The 20,716-nt window shown below is 42.5% G+C and overlaps 1 protein-coding gene across 1 annotated transcript in view; it reads right to left on the bottom strand.

The window, feature by feature from the left end:
- tlcd4b (TLC domain containing 4b) overlaps positions 1 to 20,383 on the bottom strand; it is a 60,880-nt gene extending 40,497 nt beyond the window's left edge. The window contains exons 1-2 of the mRNA XM_072693112.1: positions 20,293 to 20,383; positions 6,637 to 6,972 (exon numbers count right to left, since the gene is read on the bottom strand). The gene's annotated coding sequence lies outside the window, so the exon portion shown is untranslated. The remainder of the gene's footprint in view (positions 1 to 6,636; positions 6,973 to 20,292) is intronic.
- Between the last annotated feature and the right edge of the window lie 333 nt (positions 20,384 to 20,716).

Genomic DNA, 20,716 nt, shown 5'->3' on the forward strand with positions numbered 1-20,716 from the left:
ACACACACACACACAAACTGTCAACACACCCAGATACACACACACACACCTACACACCCAAGCTAATGTATCTTCCTACAGCGTGTGTAAAAAGGTACAAATGGCCGCCGCAGGTGACAAATAGTGATTATCATTATAATAACAGCAGCAGTGTAGAGGGGTGCGGCCCTGTGTGCGTTTCTCTTTCTCTCGCTCTCTCTCTCACACGCACACACTCACACACACACACACACACTGGTTTTTTGGTCTCTTTCTCTCTCTCCTTCTGCCTCTATTCGCACAACACCTGTTCTTAGATAAAGAGCACTCTGATGAGAGAAGTATTCCATGGTGATTTGCCCAGTCACACACACACACACACACACACACACATACACGCACACACTCCTATCTGGCACAAGATGCTACAAGATAATTACAATGGTCTGACCTATTGATAGGATACTGTGGCTGCTTGCTGCATTGCAAACAAACAGAGTAGCAGGGGCTCTTCTCTCACACATGCTGCTGCTGCTGCTGTGTGTGAGTGTGAGTGTGTGTGAGAGTGAGAGTGCCTGGAGGCAGTCGGAGGCTGAGAGGATGTGAGGAGAGCAGGTGGAAATATGAGAACTCTGCTCTGTAGTACACGCCGAGATAACAACCCCACAGCATGCATAGCACAAGCCAATTCCACCCTAAAAAAAACAACAACGTGCGCACTCGCTGGCCACTTTATTAGAAACATTGACCCCCGCACTTAAACTCCATACTCCGTACTGCGCTTACACTATTCATCCGCCTGGTAGGTCTGCTGTGTCGGTGTACAATTACAGACTGCGGTGTATCTGTTGTCAGGCCCAATTTGTCTACCCCATTCATCATTGATCACTTTCTGACCGCAGGCACGCTGACGAGCAGATATTATTTGAGTGACCGATCATTCTCAACATGCGCTTAGTGTTTACAGACATGGTAGCGCCATATGGTATGACTAGGCACCAAGGTGTTGCTGAGATTATATACACATCAGTGTCGCTGTTAGGTTGAAACTGGACCTTCACCCAAGTCATATCTTGTCAACATTTCAGGACAATCAACAGCTGGTAACCACTTACCGAGGCCTAGAGGATGACTAATACCAACTATGCATGCCAATGGATGGGCAGATGCAGTCTCTAAGGGCTTTTTCACACCTGAAAGTCCAGACCATGATTTTGCTAAAGAACTAAAGAACTTTGCACAGTATACCTAATCCTGCCGTCATCAGTTCGGAAAATAATGAATGAACAGATTCATTTGATTGACACTTTACTGTGATACTTACGGCATTACTACCAGCAGCACCAACTTGCTCCAAAGTGCCAGTCTTGCAATCCCTTAAAGATCCCATAAAATCAGCACATACACGACTAGAGCACTCCAAGAAATTCGTACCATTTGCAATTCGTACCATATGTTATATATAAAGTATGACTCAAGTCCACTGATGGCGCTAACTTGCCAAATACACACAGCCCAGCCATGTATGCCATGCTTGCCCTGTACTCGCAAACGAATTGAGAAAACAGCGTCTAACAGCTACATTCATGCTGCTTTTCTCTGTTATGGAGTGTCTAATAAAGGAATTGATGGGTAGACACCCATTTTGTTCCATTCTATTATGGTTAGGGTTAGGTTACGTTTAGGTTATGGTTAAGGTTAAGGTGAGGATAAGGCCTAACACAGAGAAGTATTCCCATTTTTACAGTTTAAATATAATATACAATTTCATTGTAACGTCATTTAGTTGTTTGCCAAGCCACACTAGCAAATATCTTGTGCATTTTGTTGTTGCTCTTGTCCAGTGCAACTTATGTTTTTTAAATCTCATTACAAAGGTAGGTGAATGTAGTGTTAACAGTCTGGGCTAGGGACTCTTATTGGCGTAGAGTGGGTTTGCCTGCCGGGGAATCAAACCCTAGGCTTCCATTGGGGAGGCAATGTTGTTATCCACTATGCTACACCAACCACAATGCTGTTTAATACTACAGTTGCACATTATGATCATCAAGTCCTCACAAAGAATATTTTATGTTATGTCCTCACAAGGCACATTTAAAATAAGTCCTCACAAGACATAATCATGTCAAGTATATTCATAAGGAATAAGGAATATTTATCTCAAGTCCCCGTAAGGTGTAAATTGTGTGTGGCTATTACTTTGAGGTGATCTTTAACTAAAACACATCATATCAATCCTTTAATCCACAGGTGTATTATTCAGTTTTTAATCTTAACACTTATTATCCAGGAACTGCAGACAATGATTCAGCAACTACTATTAAACTAATATGTCACTTAAGTGGTTACAAAAGCTGAATTGTGGGTCCACACAAGGGTGTTTGCTCTTCTCTGGGGCAGAATTTGCACCCCCAAGGTGCCATACTGTGCAGGATCAGTGACATATTTGGCATGGATAAGATTGATAAGATAAGATAAGATAAGATCTTTGATAAGATTTTGGGGTGGGTTGAATCAGCTGTAAGCTAGTTATAACACAATCATTTATTAAGTACCGATTTATGGATTGCTACATTTTAACAGCATATAGCATTTCTCGTGTGTATGCATTGCTTGGTTGCCTAATAAGAGTGTGCATATTCAGTGCAACCAAAAGCTGGTAGTATAGGTAGAGGTAGGGCACTGATCTCTTTCCAATATATACATCAGGCTTCTCAGAGGACCTGAATTTTCCTTATGCATATGAATTCCTTATGCATGAAATGTACAAATGAATACAGGTGTAAATTCACACACCTGTGAAAGCTCAGCATGACACTGACACCTTTCCTGTTAATTTGGACGATGTTCTCTCTCTATCCTTTTCGCTTCTCTATTCTTATATATATATATATATATATAGAGAGAGAGAGAGAGAGAGAATTGCTGTATCTTTTTTGACACAGTGTGAATCTGAGTGTTTTTTTTTACGTTACCCCAGATTTTCTTGTTGAACCGACCAATAGAAATGCTCCAAAAATACTATGTATTTTCACATTGGCTTCCATTGAAAGCTGAGAAGATTCTTCCCTTCTGCTGTAAAGTTACCATTTAGGAGATAAGAGGTTTTTGCATGACAGTAACAATATATTTTTCTATGTTTATATACACACACCCAAGCAGCTCTTGTGCGGTCTCTAGGCGGAGGACAGCGTGGAGAATCCTCTTCCGCCACTCCTTTTGCCGGAGCGAGAGCAGGGGTGTGTGTGCTGTCACGGGCCTTACGCTCCCTCCTCTTGCAGAGTAATGGAGGATTTAGATAATCGCATTACACCCCATTAAATACAACGCCACAGATAACACTGGCCTCACAATCAGAGGCGCAACGCAGGCAAATGGGGGAGCGCGTTTCACCCCCTCCTAAGCCAAGGGGATCATATTCAATCCCAGACATTTTCAGCCGCATGACTGACACAAGACACTCATGCAGAAGTGGACCGGCCCTGTTGGAGATGGCGTGTGGCAACAAAAGCATCATCAGCACTGGCTGTTTTGATATCTCACAAACAGGACTCAGGGGTATGAGCTGTACAGTATTTGTTAGCTTGAAAGCAAGGAACTACAAAACTAGGTTGTGGTTAGAACTAGAGGAACAGCTGGTAGTTTGGTATGCTATTAATCTGGTGATAATTGTTTATGAAGCCTAAATACAGCTTATGTGGAGTGAATAAGCCACATGATGTAAAAGCTATTGTTTCAGTTGTAACGGTTTGGTCTGAATTAGTAAGTTGGGCTGTAATGATTTGGTTGATTTGGCTTTAGAGAGGATCGATATGAAGATGAAATAAAGCAAACATTAATGTCAATGCTGGCTATTATTAGACAGGTAAAGTTAAATTCAGACTGCAGATTACTTTTAATGTGACCTATGTCCGACATTCATCCATGTCCTCCAAATTTAACCCATCTGTGGTAGTGAACACACACAAGTGAACTTGGGATAGTGAGTACACACACACACACAGAGCGGTGGGCAGCCAACTCCAGCACCCAGGGAGCTGAGAGGGTAAAGGGCCTTGACCAACAGTGGCAGCTTGCCGAGCCCGGGAATCAAACCCACAACCCTGTTATCAATAGCCCGGAGCTCTAAGCGCTGAGCCACCACTGCCCTCTATGCCCATGCGCAGAGATGCAATGTCTTACATTTCGGTTTTATCTTCGCCAGCATCAAGGAAGCTATCAAGGAGTTCCAGTGGCTGACAGCTGTGTCTATCGCTAAGAATGCATTCAAGCTCACTGTAAAAAGGGCACTTTTTTGTCCGCAGGCATTTCTGTGTGAACATAGCCGTTGTTTACACCGTCTTCTTAATGTATCCCAAATGTGTGTATGTATTCTTTAGTTAAGGCAATGTTTCTATATAAAACCATTGGTGAAAACCCTTTTTTTAAGTTCTATGAGTCAAAGATCTGTTTTCAGAACTATATAGAACCCTTTAGCTTAAAGTTCAGTCTTGGACTAAATTGAATTCTCTGCATGGTTAAATAGGTTATTTGTGAATGTGGACCACGTGCTGGAATGAGCTGGGAAGGGGAGCTGACTGGATAGTGGTGGGTGCAGAATTGCTTGTCACAGAAGTTAACGGGAGAGGGGAGGATTTATAGGGCCGGGAGAACAGAGCAGGAGGAGTTGAGGGGGTGTGGTACTTCTCCCAAAACTCTTTGTGTTGATGGAAATTCTTTTGTGTGTTTCTCTGCAGCAACAAAAAAGGGTTCCACTATCATTTTCAGTCAACGAACCCCTATTCATGCATAGAATATAGAACCCTTTTGGCTTAGAGAGCACTGATTCATGTATCGGTAGCATAATCTAACTTCTGGACCCATATCACCCAGCCTATGTTACACAATTTGACATATTGTTCTGACTGAGGTCCTGATTGAAGTGTAATACAGATTTGAACCAACAAAAAAAAAATCATTATTTGAATATTAGGAGGCCGTCATTCACACTACAACACTCTTGGCTCAGCCTATAGTCATTTCCAAACAATATCATACTGGATCATATTGTACATAACCTCGAATACATGAACAATAGCTCTCTCCGAGTACAGTAATTCCTGGAGTGGTAGAATGCCACCTGCTTTGTTGCCGTGCCCCTGGCTCAGGCTCCGTCTGTGGGAGCTGTGCCGGGATAGCCGTGAGGGATTGTGCCATTGTGATGGATCTCTGGGCTCTGATGCAGCAGCTCCTGGAGGAGCTGCTCTTTCGCTGTGACCTTATTTACCTCAGCCCGGGGAGCTGGAGCTGGACCATCTCTACTCTCCTTACACACACACAGACACACACACACACATAGAAGCATGCATGCACACACACACACTCTTATTGGATTTCCTCTCTGGTGCACAAGCTTTGATAAGGGCACCTGTCCATTCCAGGCCCAATCACCACACAATAAAACACATGAAGCCATACTGGATGATTCTAGGCTCTTGCTAGGGCTCACAGAAGTAGAAAGGAAAGGAAGTATTAAAGAAAGAAACATGGAAGTATTGAAAGAAAAAAATAATGGAGGTAGGAAAGAAAGAAAGGAGTGAAGCAGTAAGTAAACAAAGAAAAAAAGGCAACAGGAATGAAGAATAAATAAATAAATATGGGATGTGGGATAAATATGGAATGAAAGAAAGAAAGACGGAAAAAAGAAAGCCATAAGAAGGAATAAAGGAGGAAAGAAAATGAATGAAAGAAAGAAGGAATAAAGAAATAAAGGAAAGAAGAGAAGGAAAGAAAGAAGGAAGGAGGAAAGGAAGGAAGGGAATAAAAATGAAGGAAGGAAAGATAAAGAAAAGGAAGGGAGGGAGGACAGAAGGAAAAAAGTAATGAAGAAAGAAGGAAGAAAGGAAAGAACAAAATGGAAAAAGAAAGAAGTAAAGGCAAGAGGAAAGAAAGAAAGAAAGAAAGAAAGAAAGAAAGAAAAAGGCAATGAAGATTTGTTACTATTTTTCTTTCCTTCTTTCACAGAAAGTAAAGAAAGAAAGTGATTAAGAAGAACAAACAGGAAAGAATGCATGAAATAAATAAAGAAATAAAGAAATAAGGAAAGACATAAATGGATAAAAAATAAGAAAAAAAAGAAGTCAGGACCATGGTGGGAAGGTGGGAAGGAATAAAAAAAAAGAAAAAAGACAGGCAAAAGAAGCAATAAAGGAAGGAAGGTGAAAGAAAAGTGAAAGAAAAGGACAGGAGGGAGGTAAAGAAAGGAAGAAAGAGGGAAGAAAGGAAAGAAGGAAATGGATAAAGAAGTCAGAAAACAAAGGAAAAGAAAGAAGTAAAGACAGAAGGAAAGAAGGCAAGAAATAAAGAAAGAAGGGGAGAATTAGGGTGAAGAAGGATAAATAAAAGGAGGAAGGTAGCGAGGACAGAAAGAAGGAAGGGAAGAAATAAGAATGAAGGAGGAAAAAAAGGAAAATAAAAGAAAGAAGGAAAGAAAACAACAACCAGATGCTGGATGATGATGCAGGCTCTTGTTAAGGCTGGTGACTGAGAGAGAGAGAGAGAGAGAGAGAGATAGAGAGAGAGAGAGAGAGAGAGAGTGAGTACGGCAGACAGAGAGACAGAAATGAAAGAAGGAAGGAGTAGAAAGAACATGCACCTCCCATTACGGCTGGAACTCACCCATCCTGAAGCGGCTGAAGGAAAAACCCTTGCTGCGTTTTTATGTCAGTCTCCAGTTTCCAGCACATATTCCACTGTGGCGTCAGACGAATCAGGCTTCCACTCAGCTACGCGTATTCTCAAGCAATAACATCGACATCTGTATTATCAACCCAAGAATACCCGTGGTCGAGACAGGAGCACGAAGTGGGGCCACCGCCCTCCCTCCACCTTCTCCCTCTCTCATCTATCCCTCGCTTTTGTTTCATCTCTCTTAGCACTTAAGACTCCTGTAGATGGTGGGGGGGCGGGGGTGGGGGTGAGGGGGGTGAAAGATTTGGAAGCAAAATCCAAGGCCTGAAAGAAAAAAAAAGAGAGAAGAGATGTTTGAGCAGGAGGAGCCCATCCTATTTCTAAAAGAATTAATACCTACTAGATGCTTCCAGCCTTCAAAAGCTTTATCCAATTTACACCGCAGGTTTATTATCATCAACTACTGTGAATTATTAAGTAACTACAAGCAAGCCATTATGAGGCTAATATGAATATTATGCAGTTCTGAGAGTGAGGGGAGGAAGACTGCGGTTAATTGGTGTTAAATAAAGATCAAGCCAAGAGACAAAAACACGAATAAAAAAGAGGCTCTTACAATGTCCTTTAAACGTCTTTCTAAAAAATGTAGGGTTGAAGCAGCATCGATCAAGGGTTCTTTAGAAAAGACAATAGTTTTATATAGAACTATGGTGAATGTTTAAAGTGTTTGAACCCTTTTGTAACCCCTTAAACCCTAGATGGAGGATTCATTTATTTATACCAAAGCCAAAACGAATATAAAGCCATTTAACTTACCACATTTTGTAGAGTCCCACAGGGCTCTATATTAGGGCCTATAAAACTGATGTTAATTCAGAAAGTAATAAAGTGTGGGCTTACATTAAGGGGTTAAAAGGTTTACGGGGTTGAAGAACCTTTTTTTAAAGTGGTTCTGTTTATTATCAAAAAAGGTTCCACTATTGTTACAAGCCAAAGAACCCCTTTCCAGTACTATGCAGAACCCTTTTAGCCAGGAATGTAGAACTGCAAAACCAAAAGCGCAAAGACTTAGCAACATGCCATTCATGAGACAGTCGAACAAATATTATACATGATAAAGCAGTTCTTCTAGTGGTTCTCTGGTAGTACGGAACTCAAAAAACATTCTTCTTTATGATTAGCACCTAAAAAGTTCCAATATTAGAAGCTATATTATGTATGCAGGTATATTCTTGAAAAAGTTCTTCATATTCCTCGAAGGTTACTTACTAAACGCAGTGGTACTATATTGAACCACAGCAACTCAAAGATCCCTTTTAAATGTGTTGCTGTTTTTTTTTTTTGGCCTGGTAAAAGGATTTTATAGAAACCTTTTTTATGAGCCCAAGAACCATCTACAGTACTTTACAAAATCCTTTTTTGTTAAGAGTGAAAGAAGCATTGAAACTACTGAAGCTATTCAACCGCAGTCTTTTCTTTTAGAGAACACAGGTCAAGGGAGGGATCATCCTCTGGAAAAGGACTTTTAGATGCGGCAGGATGGAATGAGTGGCGACCTTTTAGCCAATCACAAAGAATACAACAGCTGCATTGACCTCCCAGTGATCCCAGTACAGTTCTTTAGGAAATGCGATTCAGTGAATCATAAAATCATAAAAAAAAAGTTTCCCTAAGCTCCGAAAGAATTCAACACAATTCTTGTTGTGTGATTCTGAAAAACTGTGACTGGAAGAGCTTTTTAGACTTGTTGTGGAAAACAGACTTTTTTATTTAAAAGTAACTAAAGAATTAGATTTGTAGATTTGTGGCCCAAAAAGAGTGCATGCTTTGTATAATGATAATTGACTGTAAAGGATTTAAATGAGTACCTCGCTTCCACATGACTAAAATTATTGTAAATTTTGCTTGTGTGAAACTGTATTTTCGTTCAGTGATTCACCACCCTTAGAACAGTGAGTCCTTGAATGAAAGAGAGGTAGGAATTTCCACGTAGATGCAGAGCTGTGACATTGGGTGATTAGCGAGAAGGGTAACAGGCAGGGCTGTGCAATTACTGTAGCAATTAAAACATGCAAAAATTAAACTTACTAAAAATTTCATTTGAGCGTGTTTTTTAATTGGTCAGGCAGAACAGACACCTGCCTGGTGTCAGGAGGAATTTCTACATATGTGACTAAAAAAACACTTTGGGATTTGTACAATGTGTACTCAGTACAGTCTGACTGTCGTACAAATGCACAAATTACTAACACGATAGTACAAAGCAACCAGTGAAACTGTATTAGCTGAACCTACATCTCAACCTAAACCTTAGGCTAAACTTAACCTACACTTTAGCCGAACCTTAACCTTAACTATAACCTAAGTTATGGTTATGGAAATAACATAGGGTCAAAATTATACATACAGCACATAATATTAGGTTAAAAGTCCCTTAACAAGTTGTACAGAAGAATATTTGTCTGATGTAGATCTGATATAGTTATGCTGAATTTCGCATTTTCTGCAATGTGTGTTGGTCAGTCCCATGAGTGCTGTCAAACAAACAAACAAAAATCCTATGGGCACATAGGAAAATCCACAGAATACAAGCGTCCAAAGTGGTGGAACGAGCTTCCCCTGGGTGTCCGAACGGCAGAGCCGCTCGCTGTCTTCAAACGAATAGCAGAGTGGTCACCTTACTGATTTGTGCTTAGTAATGTCTAAAGCTTAGAGGTATCTTTGAATTATTAGTCTATTCAAACTAGCTGAGGTTTTTCTTGGGTAAATTGCAAAGCACTTTTGTAAGTCGCTCTGGATAAGAGCGTCTGCTAAATGCCTTAAATGTAAATGTACATAGAAGCTATTAGCTGTAGTCTATCATGATCACTAACTGGAAGTAAAGAGGCCTTGGTCTTGGCAAGACATTTTGGAAATACTGAATTAATGGTCTGAATTTAAAGTGGGTGGTTGTATATTTTTGACCCTGTATTACACATTTGAGTTAAAAAAAAACCTAAAAAATACACTTGTGCACTAGTTGTTATTATTAAAGAAGTATGTTATACATGCATTCTACCCTTGAAAAAGAACAGTTCAAAGATATCACTGAAAGCTCAATACTGGCCTAAAACTCATGTCCATGTTGAGTGAATCTGTAGTACTGTAGTATTGCTTCCACATAGCCTCAAAATCAAGAGCCTTAGGCCACACTCCTAATTAGCATGTATCGTATTCGAAGTGAATGCAGTCTGAAGTAGGCTACTGCTGTGGACACTAATCATAAAGTGATGTTATTTAACGTTATTTAGAGATACGTAGGGCATAGCCAACTAGCTTTTCAACACTACACAAAAAGATCAGAGTGTCGTGGGGCGCCATATCCAAAGAAGAAGAGAACCTGCAGCTATGGATGAAGGTGCTACATTTTAAACCTCCACCCACATGTCCAAATGCCGAGGCAGAAAGTCAGTTATGAAGCTCTGGTGAAGCGGACGCGCCGGGGGATCGCGAGGCTATCAGGTATTATGTGAGCCTAAGAGCTTACCTAGCTACCTAAGAGCCTTACAAGCACCCAGCACATCCGCTTCATAGAAGCTTCATAACCGAGCCATTTCTCTGGGTCAGGATGTTCTGATGTTACGCTTACATCTTATCCAGAGCGACAAACATCGGCTAGGACTTACAAGATACCTCTAGTATGGAGACCACAATACTCAATCCTACACTTCGTCCAAGTACTCTTAAGATGGAGGGTGTTGGATGCTGGTTTTAAGGTTTAGTGTCTTTAACGTCAACCACGGATGCAGGTCCTCTTCTTGGGAAGGCAGTGGATATTAAATGAGTTAAATATTGCCGCATAACACTCCGATCTGATGGTATTGTGTCCCCAACGCTGCTGTCCAAGCAAAATTCTCCTCTACTTCCAATTGCTGCAACACCCTCTAACAGAGCATGTTGTACTGATCACTGTACATTTATTATCACTGCGGTTATACTCTATAAACAATCGATCTAACGCAAAGTACACAAAGACGGCCACCCTATTGTTTAAAGGAAAATGAGGTGGTCATTGTGTTGATAAAAATTATGAATCAACTGTAGCAATAATAATGATAATAATAATATCATCATCATATATCGTACAGCCCTAGTATAGTCGTGCCCCACCGCTTCCACAGACTTTTCCACCACATTCCCTGATTATGGAGTGGGATGCAGGGCAGTGCGTGAGTAGGGATTGGAACGTGGCCACCTACAACCAGCTCTGCTGATGAGGAGAGCGCTCTGCCTCCCCCACTCATCATGATGATGCCAGCCTGGCACAGTTGGGCACCACAGCAGCCTCTCGTGGGCAGAGAGCGGGAGCAAGAGAGGAAGCGAGGGAGGGAGGGAGAGAGAGGGAGAGAGAAAGAGTGAAGCTGCGGGCGAGAGCTAAATTCTGCCGCATATTTAACCACTGCGCAAGTAAAGTTGTGCCATCCAGAATTCAGTGTTTGCGACTATCATAACCCCAGGCATTGTCAACAAATATTCTGGCATTTAGCTGTGAGTGTGGCTCACACACAGACTCACACATCACACACAGTCACACACACACAAGACAAGCATACACACACACACACACACACATACATACACACTTTTCGGGCCGCTGCCAGTCCGGAGTTGCAGGGTACACAGACAACACACTGTCGAGAGTGAGTGCGGTCAGAGAATGAAGGGGATGAGAGCACTGGATGAAGGGGGACTGGCGTATTCATCCAGACTGACTCGGCCTAGTTGAACTCATTTTTCTGAAGAATTCATATAGGCCTCCTTCATTCATCTGAAAATAAATGTGCAGAAGAAAGAGAGATAGACAGAGAGAGAGAGAGAGAGAAAGAGAAGACTCCTTTTTCACTGCAGTTCTTCAAAGCGAAATATCTCAAACCATGAGAACAGATCAACAGCAACTTAAAAAAGGAGCCGGCTCGGGTACGTTCCGAACACTGATGAAGAAAGCGCACCTTTAAAAAGGTTGGATTTCTACAAGAGACACCCCACTAAATGAAAAAAACACGTTGAAGGCAGAACAAAACATCTGTCAGGCTCTTTGTAATGCTGAGTGGTAGATCCCCCCTTACCTCAACCTCTCCCTTTCTCTCTCTCTCTCTCTCTTTCTCTCTTTCTCTCTCTTTCTCTGTAAACTGAGAGAGAGAATGGAGGAAGGTTAGCTGTAAGCTGCATGCTAAGCCTAACTGAGTTGCTAGTTAACTCCTGCAAATGTAGCAACTCTCTGGCTTTGTGCTGCAGAGGCCACATTTGAGTAAACAGCTTCAGGGAATTTTTCAGCTAAATGGCTAACCAGCTATACAGACTCAGCTAAATGGCTGACCAGCTACTAAAGCACGGGCTGACGTGTTGGAATCAAACTACCAAAAAAGCAGAAAAAGAGACGATTCTGTGGGAACAGATTTAGTCATTTTATTCAGATACATACCAAACATACCATATTGGGTTCAGTTTAGGACATTAGGATTTGAGCCCAAGTGTTTATTCCTGAAATGCTAATTAATTAGCACATGTTCCAGATAAGCAGACATGATGGCCATGACCATTAGGTTAACTAGCAGCTGTTGTCTGTTTTTATAGGTATTATACATATGATATTATACATCTAAGGAATGCACATATATGATTCGAATAACTCCATGTCCATGTTGTACATTCCTGGATCTGTGTCTGATCATTGTATGTACTGGAAATTAGCTACAGGTCATGCCTTGCTAATACTGGGTTTTTGTGTATATACCAGTATACACTCACCGAGCACTGTATTAGGAATACTATCCTAAGTCTAAGTAGGGCTTCCCTTAGCTCTCAAGACATGGATTCCACACGATATTGGAAACATTCCTTAGAGATTCTAGATCGTGCAAATCCTTTTTTTCTTTGCCTTCATGCTCTGAATCTCCACCATTTCCAAAATGTATTCTACTGGATTCAGATACGGTATAGCATCTGAAGGCCTCTGAAGAACACTAAACTCATCGTCATGTTCATAAATCCAGTTTAAGAGACTTCTGCTTTTTACATGTTGTATTATCCTGTTGGAAGCAGCCATTAGATGATAAATACATTGCGGTCATGAAGGGACACGCATGGTCAGCAACAATCCTCAAATAGTCTGTGGCATTCACGTGGTGGCTGATTTGTATTTACAAGCCCAAAGTGAGCCAATAAATAGTTCCTCATGCCATTACTCCACTTCCAACAATGACAGTTGACACAAAGCAGGTTGGGATACATTTCTCCAGTCTTCAACTGTTCAGTTTAAGCGAATCCGTGTCCGATGCAGCCTCAGCTTTCTGTTCTTGGCGGATAGAAATAGAACCTGAAGTGGTCTTCTGCTATTGTAGCCCATCTGCCTCAGTGGTTGGTGTGTTGTGCGCTCTGTGTATTCCATGTTTCTAAACATGTTTATTTTTAAGGTGTTAAGAGGTGACCCCCTTTCGGAATATATTCCTCTTCACTATTCAGGAACCATGAGAAAACATGACCCAGGAGAGAATGTGGGACATATAGAATTGGGGGGACTTCTTGTATATAAGACCCTAGCAATTGCCTGAGCCCAGTATTTTGGGTACAGCAGGTAATGAATATGTTCAACAAGCTGCTCTTTAATTATATTCGGTGACTACATTTAGTTAGGATTGAATTTTTGTAAATTCCCTTGAGCAGAATGATCCACACGGTTGGTTACACTGTTTTATGGTAGATGACAATATGCACTATAACTGAATGTGACATGCCTACAGCCCTGGAAGAAGAAGACATTCAGGCATAGACATTTAGACAGTGTCCAGAAACCCTAAAAGTTACAGCTTTTTCCTGCTTGTCCTCCTCCTCTCCTCTGTGACCCGGAAAAATGGATTTTGTGACATCATCTTGCTGGCTGTCCAAATGCTGGAGGCAAGAGAAGTATTGTGTTCTGTACTTGATGTAAAATCCAATTCAACAAACACGAAGGAAAAAGACATTCACAGAAATGTAAACAGTCCGGGCGTGTGCAGTGACCACCATTGGCTACCAGCAGTGCAGGGGCGTGCTTTCAAGTGTGCTTCTCAATAATCAATGTCAAATCTGATGACGCTGAAGTAGATCAGCTGTCCCATTTCCCCAATTACTGCTCATCCTCTCCCTTCCTTCTGCTCCTCTCCTCCCTTCAACTCCTTCACAAAGTGTGGGAGGACAAGAGTGGTAGCAAAGGTTAAGGGTGGATCCAGGCTCAGGGTTCACCTCCTTTCACAAGACCTGGAAGAACACCCAGTCCAGACCAACCCAGCCCTCTTCAGTTACACCCAGTTAAAAAGAAAGCTTGGCTTTCTTTTGGGGAAACGTACAGGATGAGATTGATTTTAAATACATTATTTAAAATGTATCTTCCAAACTTTACTTGTTTGGAAGTCTTGTAAGATTTTGGACCAATATTGTCTGTCCGTTCATCATTGAGAAAGTAAAAAAAGCACAAATGGCTGTGAGAGGATGCAGAATTTTTGTTTCAGCAAAAAAAACTTTCTGCGGACATTTGTATAAAAAAAAATTCCAAACATTATATTGTTTTTTTTTTTTTTTTATCACTCGCCACCCTTTTTCTCCAAATTTGGTGCTACCAATTACCCCACCCCTTCATAGCTCCCCCCTAACACTAGCAACGCTCCAAACACTAGGAGGGCAGGGACGTAACACACACGCCTCCCACGATATATGATACAAATCCAGCCACTTTGTCTTCCCAAACTACCGCTGATGCTGCATTGCCGTGCAGCTGACATGCTCAGAGGAAAGCGCTGAATCCTCAGCTCCAGTGTACCAGCTAACAGATGCCTGTGCTGGCCAACATGGCTTTTAGAGTGATGAGGGGAGAGAGCACCACCAGTTGTGCTGTCTCTGACTCTGGCCGCTGATGACAAAGCGTGACTTTTGAGTCATTTTGGAAGCATTTCTATTGGTCCATTGATCAAAAACTCTTGACACAATGTAAAGAACAACTGTCAGATTTTAGGGGTTGTAAAAAAAAGTGAAATACATCAACAGTGGAGATTGGAGATCAAATGTTTCAAATGTAACACAGAAAATGTTACCAAATCATTGAAATAAATAAATAAAATAAAACAGCAGTTACAAGTTTTTTTTTTATGATAGTGACACTGTATCATTCTCTGTGTGTGTATATGTGTGTGTGTGTGTTTTAGGGCCAGACACAGTACCAGGATCACAGATGCCAGTTTTGCAGCCCAAATGCTCTGCTGCGCCACACGCTGCATCAATTATTTACTGTGTTTATCTATGCAATTTGACGGCTGCTGCTAAGCAAAGCTCTTCACAAATTGTCTGGAGCCGGAGCTGGAGGCTGAATACCCGAAAAAAAAGAAAAAAAACAACAACTACCAGGCACAGGTTCAGCCCTCATACTGCTACTGCAACTTCAGCGGAAGCCAAGAGCCCTGCTATTGTCTACAGCAACAGACACTGTTCACGTCAAACAGTACAGTAGAGTACCTTGTACTAGAATGACAAAACATATAGCAGCTACCTGCTTGCACTAGACATACTTGTGATGAGGGTTCAAAGCGTTGCTACGTGCTAAGTGCCAACCATCCTTCCTTCCTTTCTTCCTTCCATGAATTTACAAAGCTGTGTATATTAAAACACTATGGGACAAAAAATGCAATGACATGCCGATCAGGCTCAGTTTCTTGCCGCCGGAGAGCAGTATCTGAAAAATGCATTATCATGCAGATTGCTTACTATGCACTGCTGATTCATCGGAAAGGCAAATTTTAATCAGCTTTTTAAACATTTTTATATAATCACGTAATTTAGAGTTTAATCGAGTAATCATGACAACCTTAGAGGCCTAGGTCTTATTTTATTTGCCTGATGTCATTCCCTTAACCCCTGATGAATCTGCGCTTCTCTGTGGTGCAGGACTGCACTGAATCCCTTTAAGAGGTGAAACTGTGTATTGCTTCATATTACATTGTGACTTTACTGTGATAAATGAAGTATACTGTGCAGTTCCACACTGCCTTCAAGCATTCAATGCCTTCCTAACTCTTGCCGTGGTTTACGGCAACTTGATTTTTTTGCTGCAGGCTACAGGAAAGACGCGTCAATTAGGAAAATCAGCAGGATAACAAAGCCACTTCGCTTGTAGACTGTAGCGCATGTGTTCCATAACATCAGGCATAATTGAGCCCACACGGGCCTTTCGAATCGCAGCCGCTGAATGGGAGCGGGCGCTAATTAAGGGGCCAGCCAATAGACACCTCGAACAGGTGAAGCGGAGGAAGCTCGACTGTGAAAGCAGAATGGCGAGATTCTCTAGCAACCCAGGAGGTCTCGTGTGGAATGTGAGGGAGAAGAAAATGCTTTTTTTGTTGAGCGAGCACGCACACCTCCCTCTGCAGATTTTTTTTCTTTCTCTCTCTCTCTTTTTTTTTTTGTACGCCAAAGCTGGCATTTAGCAGAACACAGGCCGAGAGAGGATCCAGGGAAGCCAATTACCAGACAGATGTCAATGTATGCGCTACAATACTAAAGGGAGTCCAATTACCACACAGCTGTTCTGTTTTTCCTTCCCTCTCCTGCTCACTCTCTCCCTTCCAATATACCCCCTTCTCTCTTTCCTCTGGTCTTTTTGCCCTCTCTCTCTTTCTCTCTTTCTCAAGCCCTCTTCCTTCATCAGTCTCTCTATCCCTCCCGCTCTCTCTTTTAAGCATCCATGCTGTAGCTGCCCCTTTGAGGATCGCTGTGACCCACCCCCACCCCTGCTGCTCGCCAAATGGAAAGGCTGAGGATGTCAATCTCCACGCTGAAACGCAAGAAGGGCCTGGGGAAAGAGAGAGAGAGAAAGAAAAAGAGAGAGAGAGAGAGGGAAGGAGAGAGAGAAATAGAGAAAGAGAGAGGATATGCTTCTGGGGGGTACACATATCAGAACCAAGGACAGCTCCCGAAGGAGGGATCTTGCTGCTGGTTTGCTGGTTGCTTAACAGGAGGCTCTTATGCTTTGATACACGCACACACACTTGCACACACACATGCACGTGCACGGAAACACATAAGTGCACATTAATGCAGGAGCATGCACACACACCTCCCACACACACACGACTACGCCTTGCCTCCTACGTCTATCTTTCCTTCCACTCATCAGAGTCCGCCTTTCCATTCGGCTGGAGGAACAGCGTGCCCCTTCACACACGCTAACCAAAAGGGCTGAGGCCAGGCAGGGTTTCAAGCTAACGTTCACGCTAAACGCCACCACTGATGTGCCTACGACTGCCCGCAAAATGATTTGGTCTTTACCGTTGCTTAGTTGGACAAGCTTTACTGAACACTGGATAAATCCAATTCCCTTTCAACCTAATTAGAAACTATTGTGTAAAACTCAACAGATGCACGTTTACGGCGTCTTACTTGTTTTGAGGGTTGATTTTGTATGCTTGTGAAAGATCACACTGTTAGGCTCGATTGGGCATTATTTTATTGCTGTGCCATCAAATTCATTTTCTATCCTACCTGGTTTTGATTAGCTATAGCCCAATTTGCACAAGACTTTTTGGGTAATTCTGTCATTCACAGGAGCTCCGTTTGAGCTCTGTTCAGATTCACTGTGTCTGTGTTTCTTCCCTTATCCTCTGAGAAAAAGATGGGTTTGATTTAATACTGTTTTTTTTTATCTCCAGACACACATTTCTATGTTTCTTCAGACAGATTTTGCCTCATGTTGAAAAATAGAGGATGTGTTTAGTCTCTTTCCTCTGCTACATACCTCTCCAAATCGTGCAAAGAAAGCTTTCCAGCTATAATCCAACAAATCATGTAATTAAACTGTTGTTGGAACTTTGCTTCGCCCCCTTAACTTAATAGTACAGCCAGTGATCCCCGACCTTTTGGATGCAATTGTTCTAAATGTGATCATGCAAACATTCGGCCTCTAAACTTGCTTGTCCTTCTGTCATTTTATTGCCGTCCGGATGCCAGATTTTATTGGCTTTAGCCAATCACTGTCCCGGTCGGCAGTGATGCATTTTAAGACCAAATTATACTTGAGTATACAAGGCCCTGTTCGAACCAGAATGTACAAGAGGGTCTTAGTGCTATTTTTAATATTTGACAACTTTGCGCTAGTTCTGAATCTGGTCAAAGGCTGTTTGGGCCTTGCCCCGCCCGCAACGATTACTTGATGCACAAGTTCTGGCAGATTTGCATGCAATGTAGCTGAGATGGCCTCTGAGAGCTATGCTTACCCCATAACCCCTTTGTTGCATTTTAGCACAGATACATTTACACAGCTATTTGTAGGAGTATAACTGGAGAGTTATGCCATGACTCCAAACTCCAACCTAAATCCACTAGTTGGAATGGGATTTTTGCCAACGTTCTGTGGACCTTGTCCAAGCTCGCAACAGTTGCTACGAAAGAGCACACTTGTGGGTGGACCACAGATGGGTCAGTTAGATTCTCCCCACTCATTTTCGCAGTGAACTCACAGGCCTACCGCATCCAGATGCTCTTGGGGTACACTACGTGGCTAGCGGCGAGGTTAAGTGCCGCTTAACTCCTGCTTCTTCCGCTCTGCATTTGTAGCGAAGCTTTGTTGAAACCCAGCCATGGCGGCTGAATTGAATTGTAGTAGCGCAGGTCAACCAGCTCCGTTGCCTTTTGTTTGGTCGAAATATCCTTTTTTTCCCTGCTACGCTGTACTACAGCAAAGACCCCTGCAGAGAACAATCTGAGAGCGTGCAAGCCGAAAGGGGATCGCCAGCAGCCGGAATGAAGGACTGGGCGCCACCTTCTCTCTCTCTCTCTCTCAGCCTTGATCAATATGAATCTAATAGAGCAAGGAAGGGAGTTCAGAGAGTTCATCTTCACCCCACCGTGCCTACAGGCACACACGCCACCACACACTGTTCACACCATGCCACCCCCTCTCTCTTTCTCTCCAACTCATATTTTTCTATTCCCTTCTCTCTCTCTCTCTCTCTCTCTTTCTCTCGCTCTCTCTTTCTTTCTTGGTCTCGACATGTCTCCCATTCGGTCTCTCTCACGCCCCTGGTCTGAGCCAGAGTGCGGACGCAGCCTAGCAGAGAAAATCGCACTAATTCAATACCATTCAGTCTCAGCGATCCGAACACACGCTTGACCATCTGCCATGTATCCATGTCATAGGCCACCAGTAACACGATCCCATCCGCCCTCTCTTCTGGACGATTCCAGGCATCATGAAGCAGACCCGGACCACTTCCCTTTCTCCGACTTGCAATCACACCCTCGCACACTTGCTTACTTTGCTGGATTCTGAGGAGCAGGCCATTGGTCACAAATCATCTGAATCATATGAACTCTATGCGTATCAACTCCATTCCCTATAATAGAATATATATAAAAACACACCCACCCAGGTCCTCCGCACAGCAAATTTAGCAGGTGATTTAGTGAGGCGAAGTGAGGTCATTTGCCAATGTTTTATAAGACCACGATATTTGTAAAATACTTGACCAAGTGTGCTTCCGGACTCACGAACTGAACATATGTCGATATTATTTGCGAATGCAATTTATGCTGAGGCAAGTCCCCTTATATTGACCCTACTCTATTTGATTAAATGGAAATGTGAGCCATAATTACATTAAGGTCATACAAGGGGTGGGCTATATTGTGTTACATTATCGTTATCAAATAAATTACATCACAGTATGCTTTTCTTATTGTGGAAATCATGCATAAAGACCACACACCAACTAGTTTTTTTTAGCATTATGTGCATCATTTTCTAACGAACCTATTTTTTGGCAGCACAGTCTACAGAAAAACAAGTTATTATGATGTATCATGAGCAAACAGTGTGATGATATAAGCTGGTATATGTGATTTATCATTTTTACATTTTCACACATTGAACACAGCCCTCATTTTAAACCCCTTGAAGGCCCAAATTCACACCCATTAAAAGAACCCAGTTTTCCCCCAGTTTTGCTGCTTTTCTCTGGTAGCATGTCAGTTAACTCCCCTGGAGCTCGCTAGTCTCGCCATCCTTATCCTTTGTTGACTCTCGAGCTGCAAACTTGGATTTCAACTGACTGCTGGAGGAAACTTGGATTTGGCCACTGAGGCAAATTTGAAGCCCACAATGCTCGGAGAGCAGCACGGAGCTACAGCCGGCAGGTGAAGCTGGAGGAGAGGGGAGAGGAGAGGGAGCGCTCCTTCCCACTTGATGGACGCTTTTTTTTTTTTTTTTTTTTTTTTTTTTTACCGAGAAAAATGAAGTATGAGCTCGAACGACGAAGCATCAGCACACACCGCACACTAAACACACCTCTAACAGTAGTCTAAATGGTGGCCGGTGGTCCTGCTCAACACATCTGGACCCAGAGGGAGAGAGAAACGGAGGTAGAGAGAGAGACAGAGAGAGTGAATGAATGAGTGAGTGAGTGAAAAGATGCAGTGGATCAACCCCTGCTTCAAACCACGGTGTTTCACCTCAGCGCTTTAAAAAAAAAAATACTGTTCATTCTTTTAACACACACACACACACACACACGCATACACACACAGGCTGTCACGACTAAAGACGTCTTTCACTATTCAGCGTTTAGAGAGTAAACAGTTACTCACCGCTCGGGTTTAAAGCCTGCCAGCGGGGAAAACACCGGAGGAGACGACAGAAATCTGGATGAGGACTACAGAAAATCCACATAATAGCCATAGTGGGGAAACGCCCCCTCTTACCAACTACAGCCTCTCTCTCTCTCTCTCTCTCTCTCTCTCTGTGTGTGTCTCAAACACACACATACACACACACACCCTGAAGGAAATGGAAAGGAAAGGAATGGAGAGAGATCTGAGTGGCACGAGAGTCACGCTCACACCCTTTATCCTTTTATCCCTACGTTAGATCTCTCTCTCTCTCTCTCCCCCTCTCCCTCTCCCTCTCTCTCTCTCTTTCTCTTTCTCTCTCTTTCTCTCTCAAATCGGTGTCTTCCCATTGTTGAGCCAAACGTGGTCCAGAGGGGTGCGGTAGAGAGAGAGAGAGAGAGAG

The sequence above is a fragment of the Salminus brasiliensis genome, chromosome 12 (assembly GCF_030463535.1).
Source record: "Salminus brasiliensis chromosome 12, fSalBra1.hap2, whole genome shotgun sequence".
NCBI lineage: Eukaryota > Metazoa > Chordata > Actinopteri > Characiformes > Bryconidae > Salminus > Salminus brasiliensis.